This window comes from Ovis canadensis, chromosome 2, assembly GCF_042477335.2.
Source record: "Ovis canadensis isolate MfBH-ARS-UI-01 breed Bighorn chromosome 2, ARS-UI_OviCan_v2, whole genome shotgun sequence".
NCBI classification, from domain to species: domain Eukaryota; kingdom Metazoa; phylum Chordata; class Mammalia; order Artiodactyla; family Bovidae; genus Ovis; species Ovis canadensis.
Window position 1 is genome coordinate 152596719 of NC_091246.1, and position 13465 is coordinate 152610183.

The 13465-nt window shown below is 38.9% G+C and overlaps 1 protein-coding gene and 1 non-coding gene across 2 annotated transcripts in view; one reads left to right on the forward strand and one right to left on the reverse strand.

Annotated features, from left to right (window-relative positions):
- The window catches only part of KCNH7 (potassium voltage-gated channel subfamily H member 7), a 531172-nt gene that overhangs the window by 334168 nt on the left and 183539 nt on the right, over positions 1-13465 (forward strand). The window lies entirely within an intron of this gene.
- Positions 475-546, reverse strand: TRNAW-CCA (transfer RNA tryptophan (anticodon CCA)). The gene has a single exon. It is a non-coding gene; the product is annotated as a tRNA-Trp (tRNA).

Below are 13465 nucleotides of genomic sequence, written 5' to 3' on the forward strand. Positions count from 1 at the left end.
ACCAGTCGTTGTTCCATGTCCGGTTCTAGCACTTGCCTCTTGACCTGCATACAGATTTCTCAGGAGGCAGGTCAGTAGTCTAGTATTCCCACATTTTTAAAATTTTTCCACATTTTGTTGTGATCCACACAGTCAAAGACATTGGCATAGTCAATCAAGCAGAAGTAGATGTTTTTCTGGAACTCTCCTGCTTTTTTGATAATCCAACAGATGTTGGCAATTTGATCTCTGGTTCTTCTGCCTTTTCTAAACCCAGCTTGAACTTCTGGAAGTTTACATTTCATGTACTGTTGAACCCTGGCTTGGAGAATTTGGAGCATTACTTTGCTAGTGTGTGAGTGAGTATAGTGAAGTCGCTCAGTCGTGTCTGACTCTTCGCAGCCCCATGGACTGTAGCCTACGAGGCTTCTCCGTCCATGGGATTCTCCAGGCACGAATACTGGAGTGGGTTACCATTTCCTTCTCCAGGGGATCTTCCCAACCCAGGGATTGAACCTGGGTCTCCTGCTTTGGAGGCAGATGCTTTAACCTCTGAGCCACCAGGGAAGTGATGTGTGCAATTGTAGTAGTTTGAACATTCTTTGGCATTTCCTTTCTTTGGGATTGGAATTAAAACTGATCTTTCCCAGTCCTGTGGCCACTGCTGAGTTTTCCAAATTTGCTGGCATATTGAGTGCAGCACTTTCATAGCATCATCATTTAGGATATGAAATAGCTCAACTGGAATTCCATCATCTCCACTAGCTTTGTTCATAGTGATGCCTCCTAAGGCCCACTTGACTTCACATTCCTGGATGTCTGGCTCTAGGTGAGTGATCACACCATCGTGATTATCTGGGTCATGAGTATCTTTTTTGTATAGTTCTTCTGTGTATTCTTGCCACCTCTTCTTAATATCTTCTGCTTCTGTTAGGTCCATACCATTTCTGTCCTTTATCAAGCCCATCTTTGCATGAAATGTTCCCTTGGTGTCTCTAATTTTTTTGAAGAGATTTCTAGTCTTTCCCACTCTGTTGTTTTCCTTTATTTCTTTACATTTATTAGCGAGGAAAGGCTATTTTATCTCTCCTTGCTTTTCTTTGGAACTCTGCATTCCAATGGGTATATCTTTCCTTTTCTCCTTTGCCTTTAACTTCCCTTCTTTTCTTGGCTTTTTTTAAGGCCTCATCAGACAAATATTTTGCCTTTCTTTTTCTTGGGAATGGTCTTGATCACTGTCTCCTGTTCAGTGTCATGAACCTCTGTCCATAGTTCTTCAGGTACTCTGTCTATCAGATCTAATCCCTTGAATCTATTTGTTATTTCCACTATATAATCATAAGGGATTTGATTTAGGTCATAACTGAATGGTCTAGTGGTTTTCCCTACTTTCTCCAATTTCAGGCTGAATTTGGCAATAAGGAAATTGCCGTAAGGGTGGTCTCATCTGCCTATCTGAGGTTACTGATATTTCTTCTAGCAATCTTGATTCCAGTCCTGTGGCCACTGCTGAGTTTTCCAAATTTGCTGGCATATTGAGTGCAGCACTTTCATAGCTGCACTTTTCATCTTTTAGGATATGAAATAGCCACAGTCAGCTCCTGGTCTTGTTTTTGCTGACTGTATAGAGCTTCTCCATCTTTGACTGCAAAGAATATAATCGTTCTGATTTTGGTGTTGACCATCTGGCGATGTCCATGTGTAGAGTCTTCTCTTGTGTTGTTGGAAGAGGGTGTTTGCTATGACCAGTGTGTTTTGTTGGCAAAACTCTGTTAGCCTTATCCCTGCTTCAGTCTGTACTCCAAGGCCAAGTTTGCCTGTTACTCCAGGTAGCTCTTGACTTCCTACTTTTGCATTCCAGTCCCCTCTAATGAAGAGGGCATCTTTTTTAGGTGTTAGTTCTATAAGGTCTTGTAGGTCTTCATAGAACCATTCAACTTCAGCTTCTTCAGCATTACTGGTTAGGGTGTAGACCTGGATTACTGTGATACTGAATGGTTTGCCTTGGAGATGAACAGAGATCATTCTGTTGTTTTGAGATTGTGTCCAAGTACTGCATCTTGGACTCTTATTGACTGTGATGGTGACTCCATTTCTTCTAAGGGATTCTTGCCCACAGTAGTGGATAGAGAGTTCATTCGATTTAAATTCACCCTTTCCAGTCCATGGAGCCACAAAACATTGGGTACGACTGAAGTGTCTTTGCTCACAGGCATTTGTAATCATATCTTACACAGTTTCAGTTCAGTTCAGTTGCTCAGTCGTGTCCGACTCTTTGCGACCCCATGAATCGCAGCACGCCAGGCCTCCCTGTCCATCACCATCTCCTGGAGTTCACTCAGACTCACGTCCATCGAGTCAGTGATGCCATCCAGCCATCTCATCCTCTGTCATCCCTTTCTCCTCCTGCCCCCAATCCCTCCCAGCATCAGAGTCTTTTCAGCTCTTCGCATGAGGTGGCCAAAGTACTGGAGCTTCAGCTTTAGCATCATTCCTTCCAAAGAAATCCCAGGTTTGATCTCCTTCAGACTGGACTGGTTGGATCTCCTTGCAGTCCAAGGGACCCTCAAGAGTCTTCTCCAACACTACAGTTCAAAAGCATCAATTCTTCGGCGCTCAGCCTTCTTCACAGTCCAACTCTCACATCCATACATGGCCACAGGAAAAACCATAGCCTTGACTAGACGGACCTTAGTCGGCAAAGTAATGTCTCTGCTTTTGAATATACTATCTAGGTTGGTCATAACTTTTCTCCCGGGAGAAAGTTAATTTCATGGCTGCAGTCACCATCTGCAGTGATTTTGGAGCCCCCAAAAATAAAGTCTGACACTGTGAGGTTCGTGACACTGTACAGGAGACAGGGATCAAGACCATCCCCATGGAAAAGAAATGCAAAAAAGCAAAATGACTGTCTGGGGAGGCCTTACGAATAGCTGTGAAAAGAAGAGAGGCAAAATGCAAAGGAGAAAAGGAAAGATATGAGCATCTGAATGCAGAGTTCCAAAGAATAGCAAGGAGAGATAAGAAAGCCTTCCTCAGTGATCAATGCAAAGAAATAGAGGAAAACAACAGAATGGGAAAGACTAGAGATCTCGTCAAGAAAATTAGAGATACCAAGGGAACATTTCATGCAAAGATGGGCTCAATAAAGGACAGAAATGGTATGGACCGAACAGAAGCAGAAGATATTAAGAAGAGGTGGCAAGAATACACGGAAGAACAATACAAAAAAGATCTTCACAACCCAGATAATCATGATGATATGATCACTCATATAGAGCCAGACATTCTGGAATGTGAAGTCAAGTGGGCCTTAGAAAGCATCACTACGAACAAAGCTAGTGGAAGTGATGGAATTCCAGTTGAGCTATTTCAAATCCTGAAAGATGATGCTGTGAAAGTGTTGCACTCAATATGCCAGCAAATTTGGAAAACTCAGCAGTGGTCACAGGACTGGAAAAGGTCAGTTTTCATTCCAATACCAAAGAAAGGCAATGCCAAAGAATGCTCAAACTACCTCACAATTGCACTCATCTCACACGCTAGTCAAGTAATGCTCAAAATTCTCCAGGCCAGGATTCAGCAATACGTGAACCATGAACTCCCTGATGTTCAAGCTGGTTTTAGAAAAGGCAGAGGAACCAGAGATCAAATTGCCAACATCTGCTGGGTCATGGAAAAAGCAAGAGAGTTCCAGAAAAACATCTATTTCTGCTTTATTGACTATGCCAAAGCCTTTGACTGTGTGGATCACAATAAACTGTTGAAAATTCTGAAAGAGATGGCAATACCAGGCCACCTGACCTGCCTCTTGAGAAATCTGTATGCAGGTCAGGAAGCAACAGTTAGAACTGGACATGGAACAACAGACTGGTTCCAAATAGGAAAAGGAGTATGTCAAGGCTGTATATTGTCACCCTGCTTATTTAACTTATATTCCACAGTGTACTCACTAATTAATATAGCTTGATATGGGTTTTCTTTTCAGATGTTGATTTTGTACTCAAAGCATACATTCATACCATAGCCCATGGTATGTGGAATACCCAATACATTGTGTTCTGCAGGGGATAATTGCAGCTTGAGGGAGAGAGTGGGATTCTTCTGATTTTCACCTAAGCTGGGTTTTATTCCAGTTCTGGCAGAGGTGACAGAGAGACAGAAGGAAGGAGAGAGTTAAAGCCTTTGCAAAAATGACCCAGAATATAGACAGGTGACTCAGATCAAGAGCACTGTCATCTTATGGTAGAGAGATGGGAGAGCCAACTGGAAAGAGTAAAACCCAGCTCAAGCCCTTGTGAGGAGGAAAAGCAGCCCCAGCTCAGCTGCTGGGGTGCAGGGTCCCTGTGTGGCACACACACTGCAAGTGTCCCTGTGAATACCAGCCCCAGCACAGTCCTCACTTGGTTGTGGGCATGCAAGATGAATAACCTAATTTTGGATCTTCTTTATGTCCAAAGTTATTCTGTAGTATATGAGGGGGAAACGCATTTATTTTAAAGGCACTGCTTATAAACTTCGCTAAAGATATCTATATCTAAGTAAATAACCTCAAGTTACAGTAATTTTAAAAGCATTGTGTGTGTTGTTTCTTATCAGCAAATCAAATGTCATGTCAATAACCACAGAAACAAATCCCACAATTAAAGCAATAAGCCACATTTAAGAATACTTTTTAAATGTACAACTGTTTGGTCAGGGAACTAACATGTCTTTTGTAATTTTTAATAGCTTGTTAAACAATTTGAATGTCAAAAAACCCACCTGTTTTCTGTAATAGGTTGTTAATTAGGAAGAGATTTTGGAAACTCTAATTTTATTCATCAACTTATATTCAATTCACAGCTGACTCTTCACTTTGATTTTTCTTCAAATGATTCATTAAGGTTGTTTAATACAGAGCTCTTTAAATGTGGTCTTGTAATTGAGTTCTTTTAAAAATGCCTATTATTCTGGAATCTAGTTCCTTAAATTCTCTGGCTCTTAATGCTTAAGTTAGGTTTGGAAACATTCCTTCTGTTTCCACCAGTATTCACTCTACACCCTCATTAGTCTCTAGATATCTCTTGGGTATATAGCTGAGATATGTCTTCTTATGTTAAGAAAAGAAAAGGAAATGGAAAATTCTTGAATATGATCTCTTTGCAGAAGAAAGTGCCAGTTAAAGCACTCCATGTTATTCTTTCTGAACATACATATGTCTTATCAAAATAGTTTAAAATTCCCTTCACAAAATGATGCAGATTTTCAAGGTTGAAATCTCTTTGTTTACAACACATATCCTTATAAATAGTTGCTTCCTATAATATAATTTTGCTCATGATTTAAGAAGCATCCTTGAGATATCTCTCTACACAATGTTACCTCTTATTTTTAGGGACATTAGAAAAAATTAACATTTTCTTTAGGTTAGGTGGACCTAACCTAAAATAAATAGATTTATTAAAATAAATATCAAATAAAACATCAAATAAAGCAGATTAATTAAAAAATTCTATATCCCTACACAAACATACCTCCCTCACTTTAGTTTGAAAATTCAAAATCAAATCAACAAATTAATCTGCAAAACTTTTCACCATCAGTCTTGCTATGAACCTGCTAAAGTATCACTACAATTCATTAAGGGCAAGGGCTATGTCTGAGTCTTACTCATCCTTAAATACAATTTTTTGTCAGTGCCTGGCAGGAAGAAAGCTCTAATAACCTGTTTGTTGAGTGAATGACTCAGATGCTGGGAAAGATTGAAGGTGGGAGGAGAAAGGGACAACAGAGGATGAGATGGTTGAATGGCGTCACTGACTCAGTGGACATGAGTGTGAGTAATCTCTGGGAGCTGGTGATGGACAGGGAAGCCTGGCATGCTACACTCCATGGGATCACAAAGAGTTGGACACAACTGAGCAACTGAACTGAACTGAACTGAATGAATGAACTAACTACTCTAATTTCACTTAATTACGTGTAATAGCTTGCTCTCCATTATGATTGCAGTCATATAAAGCGTGTCTTATCCATTTTCTGAGTATATTTTAATACATATCTAGGTTAACAACAAAAATTTAAATTTTAATCATTGCTTCTTCAATTTGGAGCTTGGAGAGATAAAGGGTCACAGTGCAAGGTTTTGCTGCATGTGAATCTTTGTGAGTGTCATGAATTCACCTATTAATATTTAATGAGGACCTACAGAGTATGAAGCTGTGTGCTAGGCAGTGAGAAACGAATACTTAAAAATATTTCAGACTTTTTTGCCCCCAGACATTTTCACTTTAGTAGTCACAAGATTCCTGTCTTGCATTATAATATACTGTTTGATTGTTTCTAATTATTTAATCATCTTCCTGCAGAAGAATTAAGCATGCTTGTCACTGTGATGTTGAACTTAACTGTACAATACATCTTAGGCTAATGAAATATGAGTGTAAGTGATATATATCACATTTGAACAAAAGTTTTAAAAGCTATAATGTGGTTTACTTGTTGAATTTTCCCATACCGTGAAAACAATCTGCCTCAAATAGTGACAGTCCCTTTTAGCCTGGATCCTGGAATAAGGAAGGATATAGAAGTAGAGCAAATGAAAACCCACAGCTGCTTTACTCTACATTTAATAGGAGCAAAAAGTAAGCCATTTTTTGGAGTGGGCTACTGAGACTTGGGAAGTTGCTTTATCCGTAGTGTAGTCTTCTGAGGTTGAAGAAACTGTTTTTTGTGTTTGCATGTTTAATCATTCAGTCACGTCCGACTCTTTGGGATCCTGTGGACTATAGCCTGACAGGCTCCTCCATCCATGGTATTTTCCCAGCAAGAATACTAGAGTGGGTTGCCATTTCCTTCTCCAGGGGATCTTCCAGACCCAGAGATTGAACTGACATCTCTTGCATCTCCTGCATTGCAGGCGGATTCTTTACCTTTGAGCCACCAGGGAAGCCCAAATATGACTAATATATGGTCAGAGCTCAACAATAGTTTCCCAGGTAATTTTAATAGAAGACTATTCTCATGCAGTGGCTTTCTGCCTTAAACAATGTAGAAATTTGTACTGATTCCACTGAAAAATAGACACTAGATCTGTCTGACTCAGTGTTTTATCTACTGTACCCAATTGTCACTTTAAGTAATCATAATGGTAATTGTTGTAATAGGAGTAGGAAATAACACCTCTCTTTGATTTTATTACACTTTATATTTAATCTACCCAACAATTATACTTGGAAGGCATTTTTCTCTTCTAGGTTAAAAAGATCAACTTATTTACCCCAAATCACATGTCTGTCTTCACCCTTACCCTCTCTTCATTTTGTTTCTTCCCTGCTCTTCACAGTTTTGGCAGTAAAAGCCCATAAAGGTACTGTGATGCAAAGGGGAGGGACTTAAAGACAGAAGAACTGTGTCTCACTCTCCATTACTAGCTAAGTGACTTTAAGGGCATCAGTTAACTTACTTTACCTCTCAGGTTCAGTTCAGTTCAGTTCAGATCAGTCACTCAGTTGTCTGATTCTTTGCAACCCCATGAATTGCAGCACACCAGGCTTCCCTGTCCATCACCAACACCCGGAGCTTGCTCAAACTCATATCCCTTGGGTCAGTGATGCCATCCAACCCTCTCATCCTCTGTCATCTCCTTTTCCTCCTGCCTTCAACCTTTCCCAGTATCAGGGTCTTTTCCAAGGTGTCAGTTTTTTGCATCAGGTGGCCAAAGTATTGGAGTTTTAGCTTCAGCATCAGTCCTTCCAATGAATATTTAGGACTGATCTCCTTTAGGATGGACTGGTTGGATCTCCCTGCAGTCCAAGGGACTCTCAAGAGTCTTCTCCAATACCACAGTTCAAAAGCATCAATTCTTTGGCACTCAGCTTTCTTTATAGTCCAACTCTCACATCCATACATGACTACTGTAAAAAACCATAGCTTTGACTAGATGGGGCTTTGTCAGCAAAATAATGTCTCCACTCTTTTATATGCTATCTAGGTTGGTCATAGCTTTCCTTCCAAGGAGTAAGCATCTTTTAATTTCATGGCTGCAATCACCATCTGCAGTGATTTTGGAGCCCAAGAAATTGAAATCTGTCACTGTTTCCATTGTTTCCCCATTTATTTGCCATGAAGTGATGGGAATGGATGCCATGATCTTAGTTTTCTGAATGTTGAGCTTTAAGCCAACTTTTTCACTCTCCTCTTTCACTTTCATCAAGAGGCTCTTTAGTTCTTCACTTTCTGCCATAAGGGTGGTGTTATCTGCATATCTGTGATTATTGACATTTCTCCCAGCAATCTTGATTCCAGCTTGTGCTTCATCCAGCCCAGCATTTAGCATAATGCACTCTGCATATAAGTTAAGTAAGCAGGGTGACAATATCCAGCCTTGACATACTCCTTTCCAGATTTGGAACCTGTTCATTTTTCCATGTCCAGTTCTAACTGTTGCTTCCTGACCTGCATACAAATTTCTCAGGAGGCAGTTCAGGTGGTCTGATATTCCCATCCCTTGAAGAGATTTCCACAGTTTGTTGTGATCTTCATAGTCAAAGGTTTTGGAATAGTCAATAAAGCAGAAGTAGATGTGTTTCTGGAACTCTCTTGCTTTTTTGATGATCGAACTTGTTGGCAATCTGATCTCTGGTTCCTCTGCCTTTCCTAAACCTCTCAGGTTTCTGAGCCATAAAATGAGTGTGATTCAGGTTCCAAACAAGAAATATACATGAAAGGTCTTTAGAAAGTATAAGGTACAATGATTTAGTCTATTGACCCAGTTATATACAAAAAATGATCTTTCCTCTTGAGTATTAACTTTGTAGGTCAACAGCAAGTATCTGCTAAGTTAGAAATTTCTGTTTGTGGATTCATTCTTTATTGCCAACACTGTTTTTTCCCAATCTGCATACTCCATTTCCCAATCACCGACAATCAAAACAAAGGAAAAGAAAAAAAACTAGGGCAGAAAAATGGACAGTCAGAAATGGAAAGAGGCTTAGTCAGCTTTATTTTTTAATAAACACTATCAGTTGGAAAGAGATAACCTGTGGTAACCAAGATCATATATCCCAGAGTTTATTAACTTTTACTTGTCAATAACAGAATAACTTTTTTTGCATCAAATATATTTTGCAAATACTAGGTGAAGTTTGCTTTTTAAGCAACTGCAGCAGGTTGCATTTTCCAGAAATAGCTGCCCCAATATCTCTCCTATCTTCCATCTCTTGCCACTATCCTATCAAAGAGGGGGCCTATTTCTCTACTCTCTTGAATATAGGTGAACCTGTGACCTCTTTGAAAGAAATAATGCTATCCTAGTTCCAGACTTAGCCTCGCAGCTTCCACATTTTGCCTCTTGTAAAGCTCACACCCAAACACTCATTCTTGGGATGCTTCCTCTATAAACTAAGGCACCATTCTCTGAGAAGCCCAAGCCACTTGAAGATCCATGTAAGCATTCCAGTCAGTAGCTCTACTTAAGCTCCCAACCATCAGCCAGCTTCAACTGCCAGCCATGTAAAGTGCACCATCTTGGATAGTCAATCTAGTTCAGCCTTTAGGTGGCTGCAATCATAACTGAAATCCAACTGAAACGTGAAGGAACATAAGCTTGAACAAGTCATCTTAGAATTTAACCTACAGAACCATGCAAAATAATAATCAATGATTCATTTTTTGGGGGTGGTTTGCTACATAGCAATAGATACCCAGAACACTATCTATTGCATAGTTTCCCAAACGTGATTGTCCTTTGTTTCATATGAATCCATTAACACAAATGAACTAACACCAACATGATCTTTGTAACTGTTTAGTGATTTCATCATATTGATGCTATGTGTTTTAAAAATTGTATAATGAATTTTAAAATGAAGACTTCACATACTTTGAAGCTCATTGTAAAGGTTTTTAGGAAAAGATAGAACTAGCATGTGAAGACTTAAAATATATTGAGTTTTTATTCAGTTATTTGTGTGGAGATTTGGGGATCTAAACTGAATTTATTTAAAAAAATAATGGATTTTCAAAGACTCAGTAAGATAGGTTTTCAAGTATGTTTTCTTACATTCTAAACAATGTTTCATAGCTGGTAAACTGAAACCAGGTATTTCTCATTGATTTCCTCTTTGGTGGAAATCTTTTTTCCCCAGATGAAAAATATGTTTCTTACTTTTTATAATTGTAAAAGTAATACACACTCATCATTGAGAATTCTAGCATAGACTATAAACAAAGTAGAAGTAAGAGTCATTTGAATATTCACATCCCAAAGATAGTGTTAAATAATGAAGTGTTTTTGGCAAGTTACGTCATCTCTCTAATTCAGTTTCATCTACAAAATCAAGATAATAATAATTCATAGGCTTGCTGTGGGACTATTTTAAATGATACATACAAAACATTTATAACTAGCCTAGAATAAAATGTCTTCAATATGTTAGTTTTAATTAGTAACAGTTTGATATATAAGTGTGTTTCCTTCTAGATTTTTATTTTAAGCATGCATAATTACATGTGTACATTTTTAGCAAAATTTTATGAAATCATAAATGCTCAGCTTTCAAGCTAGTTTTTAACTCTTCACTCTATCACTTGAATATGGTTTTATAACGGTATATAGAAAAGTCTCATTCCTCTCACAACCACATTGTATTCTAATTTATAAAAATACAATATTTGTAAAATATAACCCTAGTCTATTTGAATTTTTTTTTTTTACAGTTTGAACTAGTATATAAAACACTGCAATGATTTTATGAACAAGAAAGCCAGGAAAAAAAATAATTATCTTAAAATGTAAGGAACATTTCACCCAAATAAACCAGAATAGTTTCTGATCATATGGTATGTGCTTTATTAGCTCTAAATTCTTAGCGAAACCATGAATCTGCTCGTCTACATTCAGATAAAATTCTAATAAAATCAATATATATTAAGGACCACAAAAACTAGAAAAACCAAAAACATACAATCCCCATAATTTTATCAGGACCCCTAAATAGTCAAGTTTAATTAAAGACTCTGGGCACCTACATTATATTCAGCACATCATGAAGAGAACATTTATTTCATTATATCATGTAAAATTTTAATTAAAGACTAAGTAAGTTCCAAATATATGTGAATATCTGAAGACAGAATTTGGGTTAAGAATATTAAATCATAGATACTGAGAAATTGAGTGAAACTGAGATATTAGCATGCTAACATTGATTTGACAAGAAGATTAAAATAGAATGTCAAACAGAGCGAGTTATTTAATTGGTATTAAGCTCAAGTAAATTTCACACAGCAGGACCAACCTGCCTATCATCTCTTCTCTGCTCCTGTAAGCAGGATATTCAAACATTCACAGTGGTAGAGCCAAGAGGTTTGGCTTGATGGAGGACAGGTAGGGAAGAATTTGACTACTGGAATTTGACTCCAGTAGTTTCATTAGTCTCTGATTTCAAGCTTCATCAAATACCCATAAGATCCCTGTAAAATATCAAGCTTGCTAATGAAAACACAGCTCCGAAGTAAGTTTCCTAGCCCTTATCTTCTAACCAAGTTGCATCCCCTAAGCTCCTCAGTTCAGTTCAGTTGAGTTCAGTCGCATAGTCGTGTCTGACTCTTTGCGACCCCATGGACTGCAGCACGCCAGGCTTCCCTGTCTATCACCAACTCCCAGAGCTTGCTCAAACTCATGTCCATCGAGTTGGTGATGCCATCCAACCATCTCATCATCTATCTTCCCCTTCTCCTCCCGCCTTCAATCTTTCCCAGCATCAGGGTCTTTTCAAATGAGTCACTTCTTCGCATCAAGTGGCCAAAGTATTGGAGTTTCAGCTTCAGCATCAGTCCTTCCAATGAATAGATGGATTTCCTTTAGGATTAACTGGTTGGATCTGCTTGCAGTCCAAGGGACTCTCAAGAGTCTTCTCCAACACCACAGTTCAAAAGCATCAATTCATCGGCACTTGGCTTTCTTCATAGTCCAACTCTCACATCCATACATGACCACTGGAAAAAACCATAGCTTTGACTAGATGGAGAAGGAAATGGCAACCTACTCCAGTATTCTGGCCTGGAGAATCCCATGGATGGAGAGGATTGGTGGGCTACAGTCCACGGGTCGCAAAGAGTTGGACACAACTGAGCGACTTCACTTTCACTTTGACTAGATGGAGCAAATTAATGTCTCCACTTTCTAATATGCTGTCTAGGTTAATCATAGCTTTCCTTCCATGGAGTAAGTGTCTTTTAATTTCATTGCTGCAGTCACCATCTGCAGTGATTTCGAAGCCAAAGAAAATGAAGTCTGTCATTGTTTCCCCATTTATTTGCCATGAAGTGATGGGAATGGATGCCATGATCTTAGTTTTCTGTATGTTGAGTTTTAAGCCAACTTTTTCACGCTCCTCTTTCACTTTCATCAAGAGACTCTTTAGTTCTTCTTCACTTTCTACCATAAGGGTGGTGTCATCTGCATATCTGAGGTTATTGATATTTTTCCCAGCAATCTTGATTCCAGCTTGTGCTTCATCCAGTGTGGCATTTCACATGGTACAATCTGCATATAAATTAAATAAGCAGGGTGACAGTATATAACCTTGATGTATTCCTTCCCCAATTTGGAACCAGTCTGTTGTTCCATGTCCAGTTCTAACAGTTGCTTCTTGGCATGCATACAGATTTCTCAGGAGGCAGGTCAGCTGGTCTGGTATTCCCGTCACTTTAAGAATTTTCCACATTTGGTTGTGATCCACACAATCAAAGTCTTCGGCATAGTCAATAAAGCAGAAATAGATGTTTTTCTGGAATTCTCTTGCCTTTTCGATGATCCAGTGGATGTTGGAAATTTAATCTCTGGTTCCTCTGTCTTTTCTAAATCCAGCTTGAACATCTGGAAGTTCACAGTTTATGTACTGTTGAACCCCAGCTTGGAGAATTTGGAGAATTACTTTGCTAGTGTGTGAGATGAGTGCAATCATAAGGGATTCGATTTAGGTCATACCTAAATGGTCTAGCAGTTTTCCCTACTTTCTTCAATTTAAGTCTGAATTTGGCAATAAGGAGTTCATGATCTGAGCCACAGTCAGCTCCCGGTCTTGTTTTTGCTGACTGTATAGAGCTTCTCCATCTTTGGCTGCAAAGAATATAATCAATCTGATTTCGGTATTGACCATCTGGTGATGTCCATGTGTAGAGTCTTCTCTTGTGTTGTTGGAAGAGGGTGTTTGCTATGACCAGTGAATTTTCTTCAAAACTCTATTAGTCTTTGCCCTGCTTCATTCCACATTCCAAGGCCAAATTTGCCTGTTACTCCAGGTGTTTCTTGACTTCCTACTTTTGCATTCCAGTCCCCTATAATGAAAAGGACATCTTTTGGGGGTGTTAGTTCTACAAGGTCTTGTAGGTCTTCATAGAACCATTCAACTTCAGCTTCTTCAGCATTACTGGTTGGGGCATAGACTTGGATTACTGTGATATTGAATGGTTTGCCTTGGAGACGAACAGAGATCAT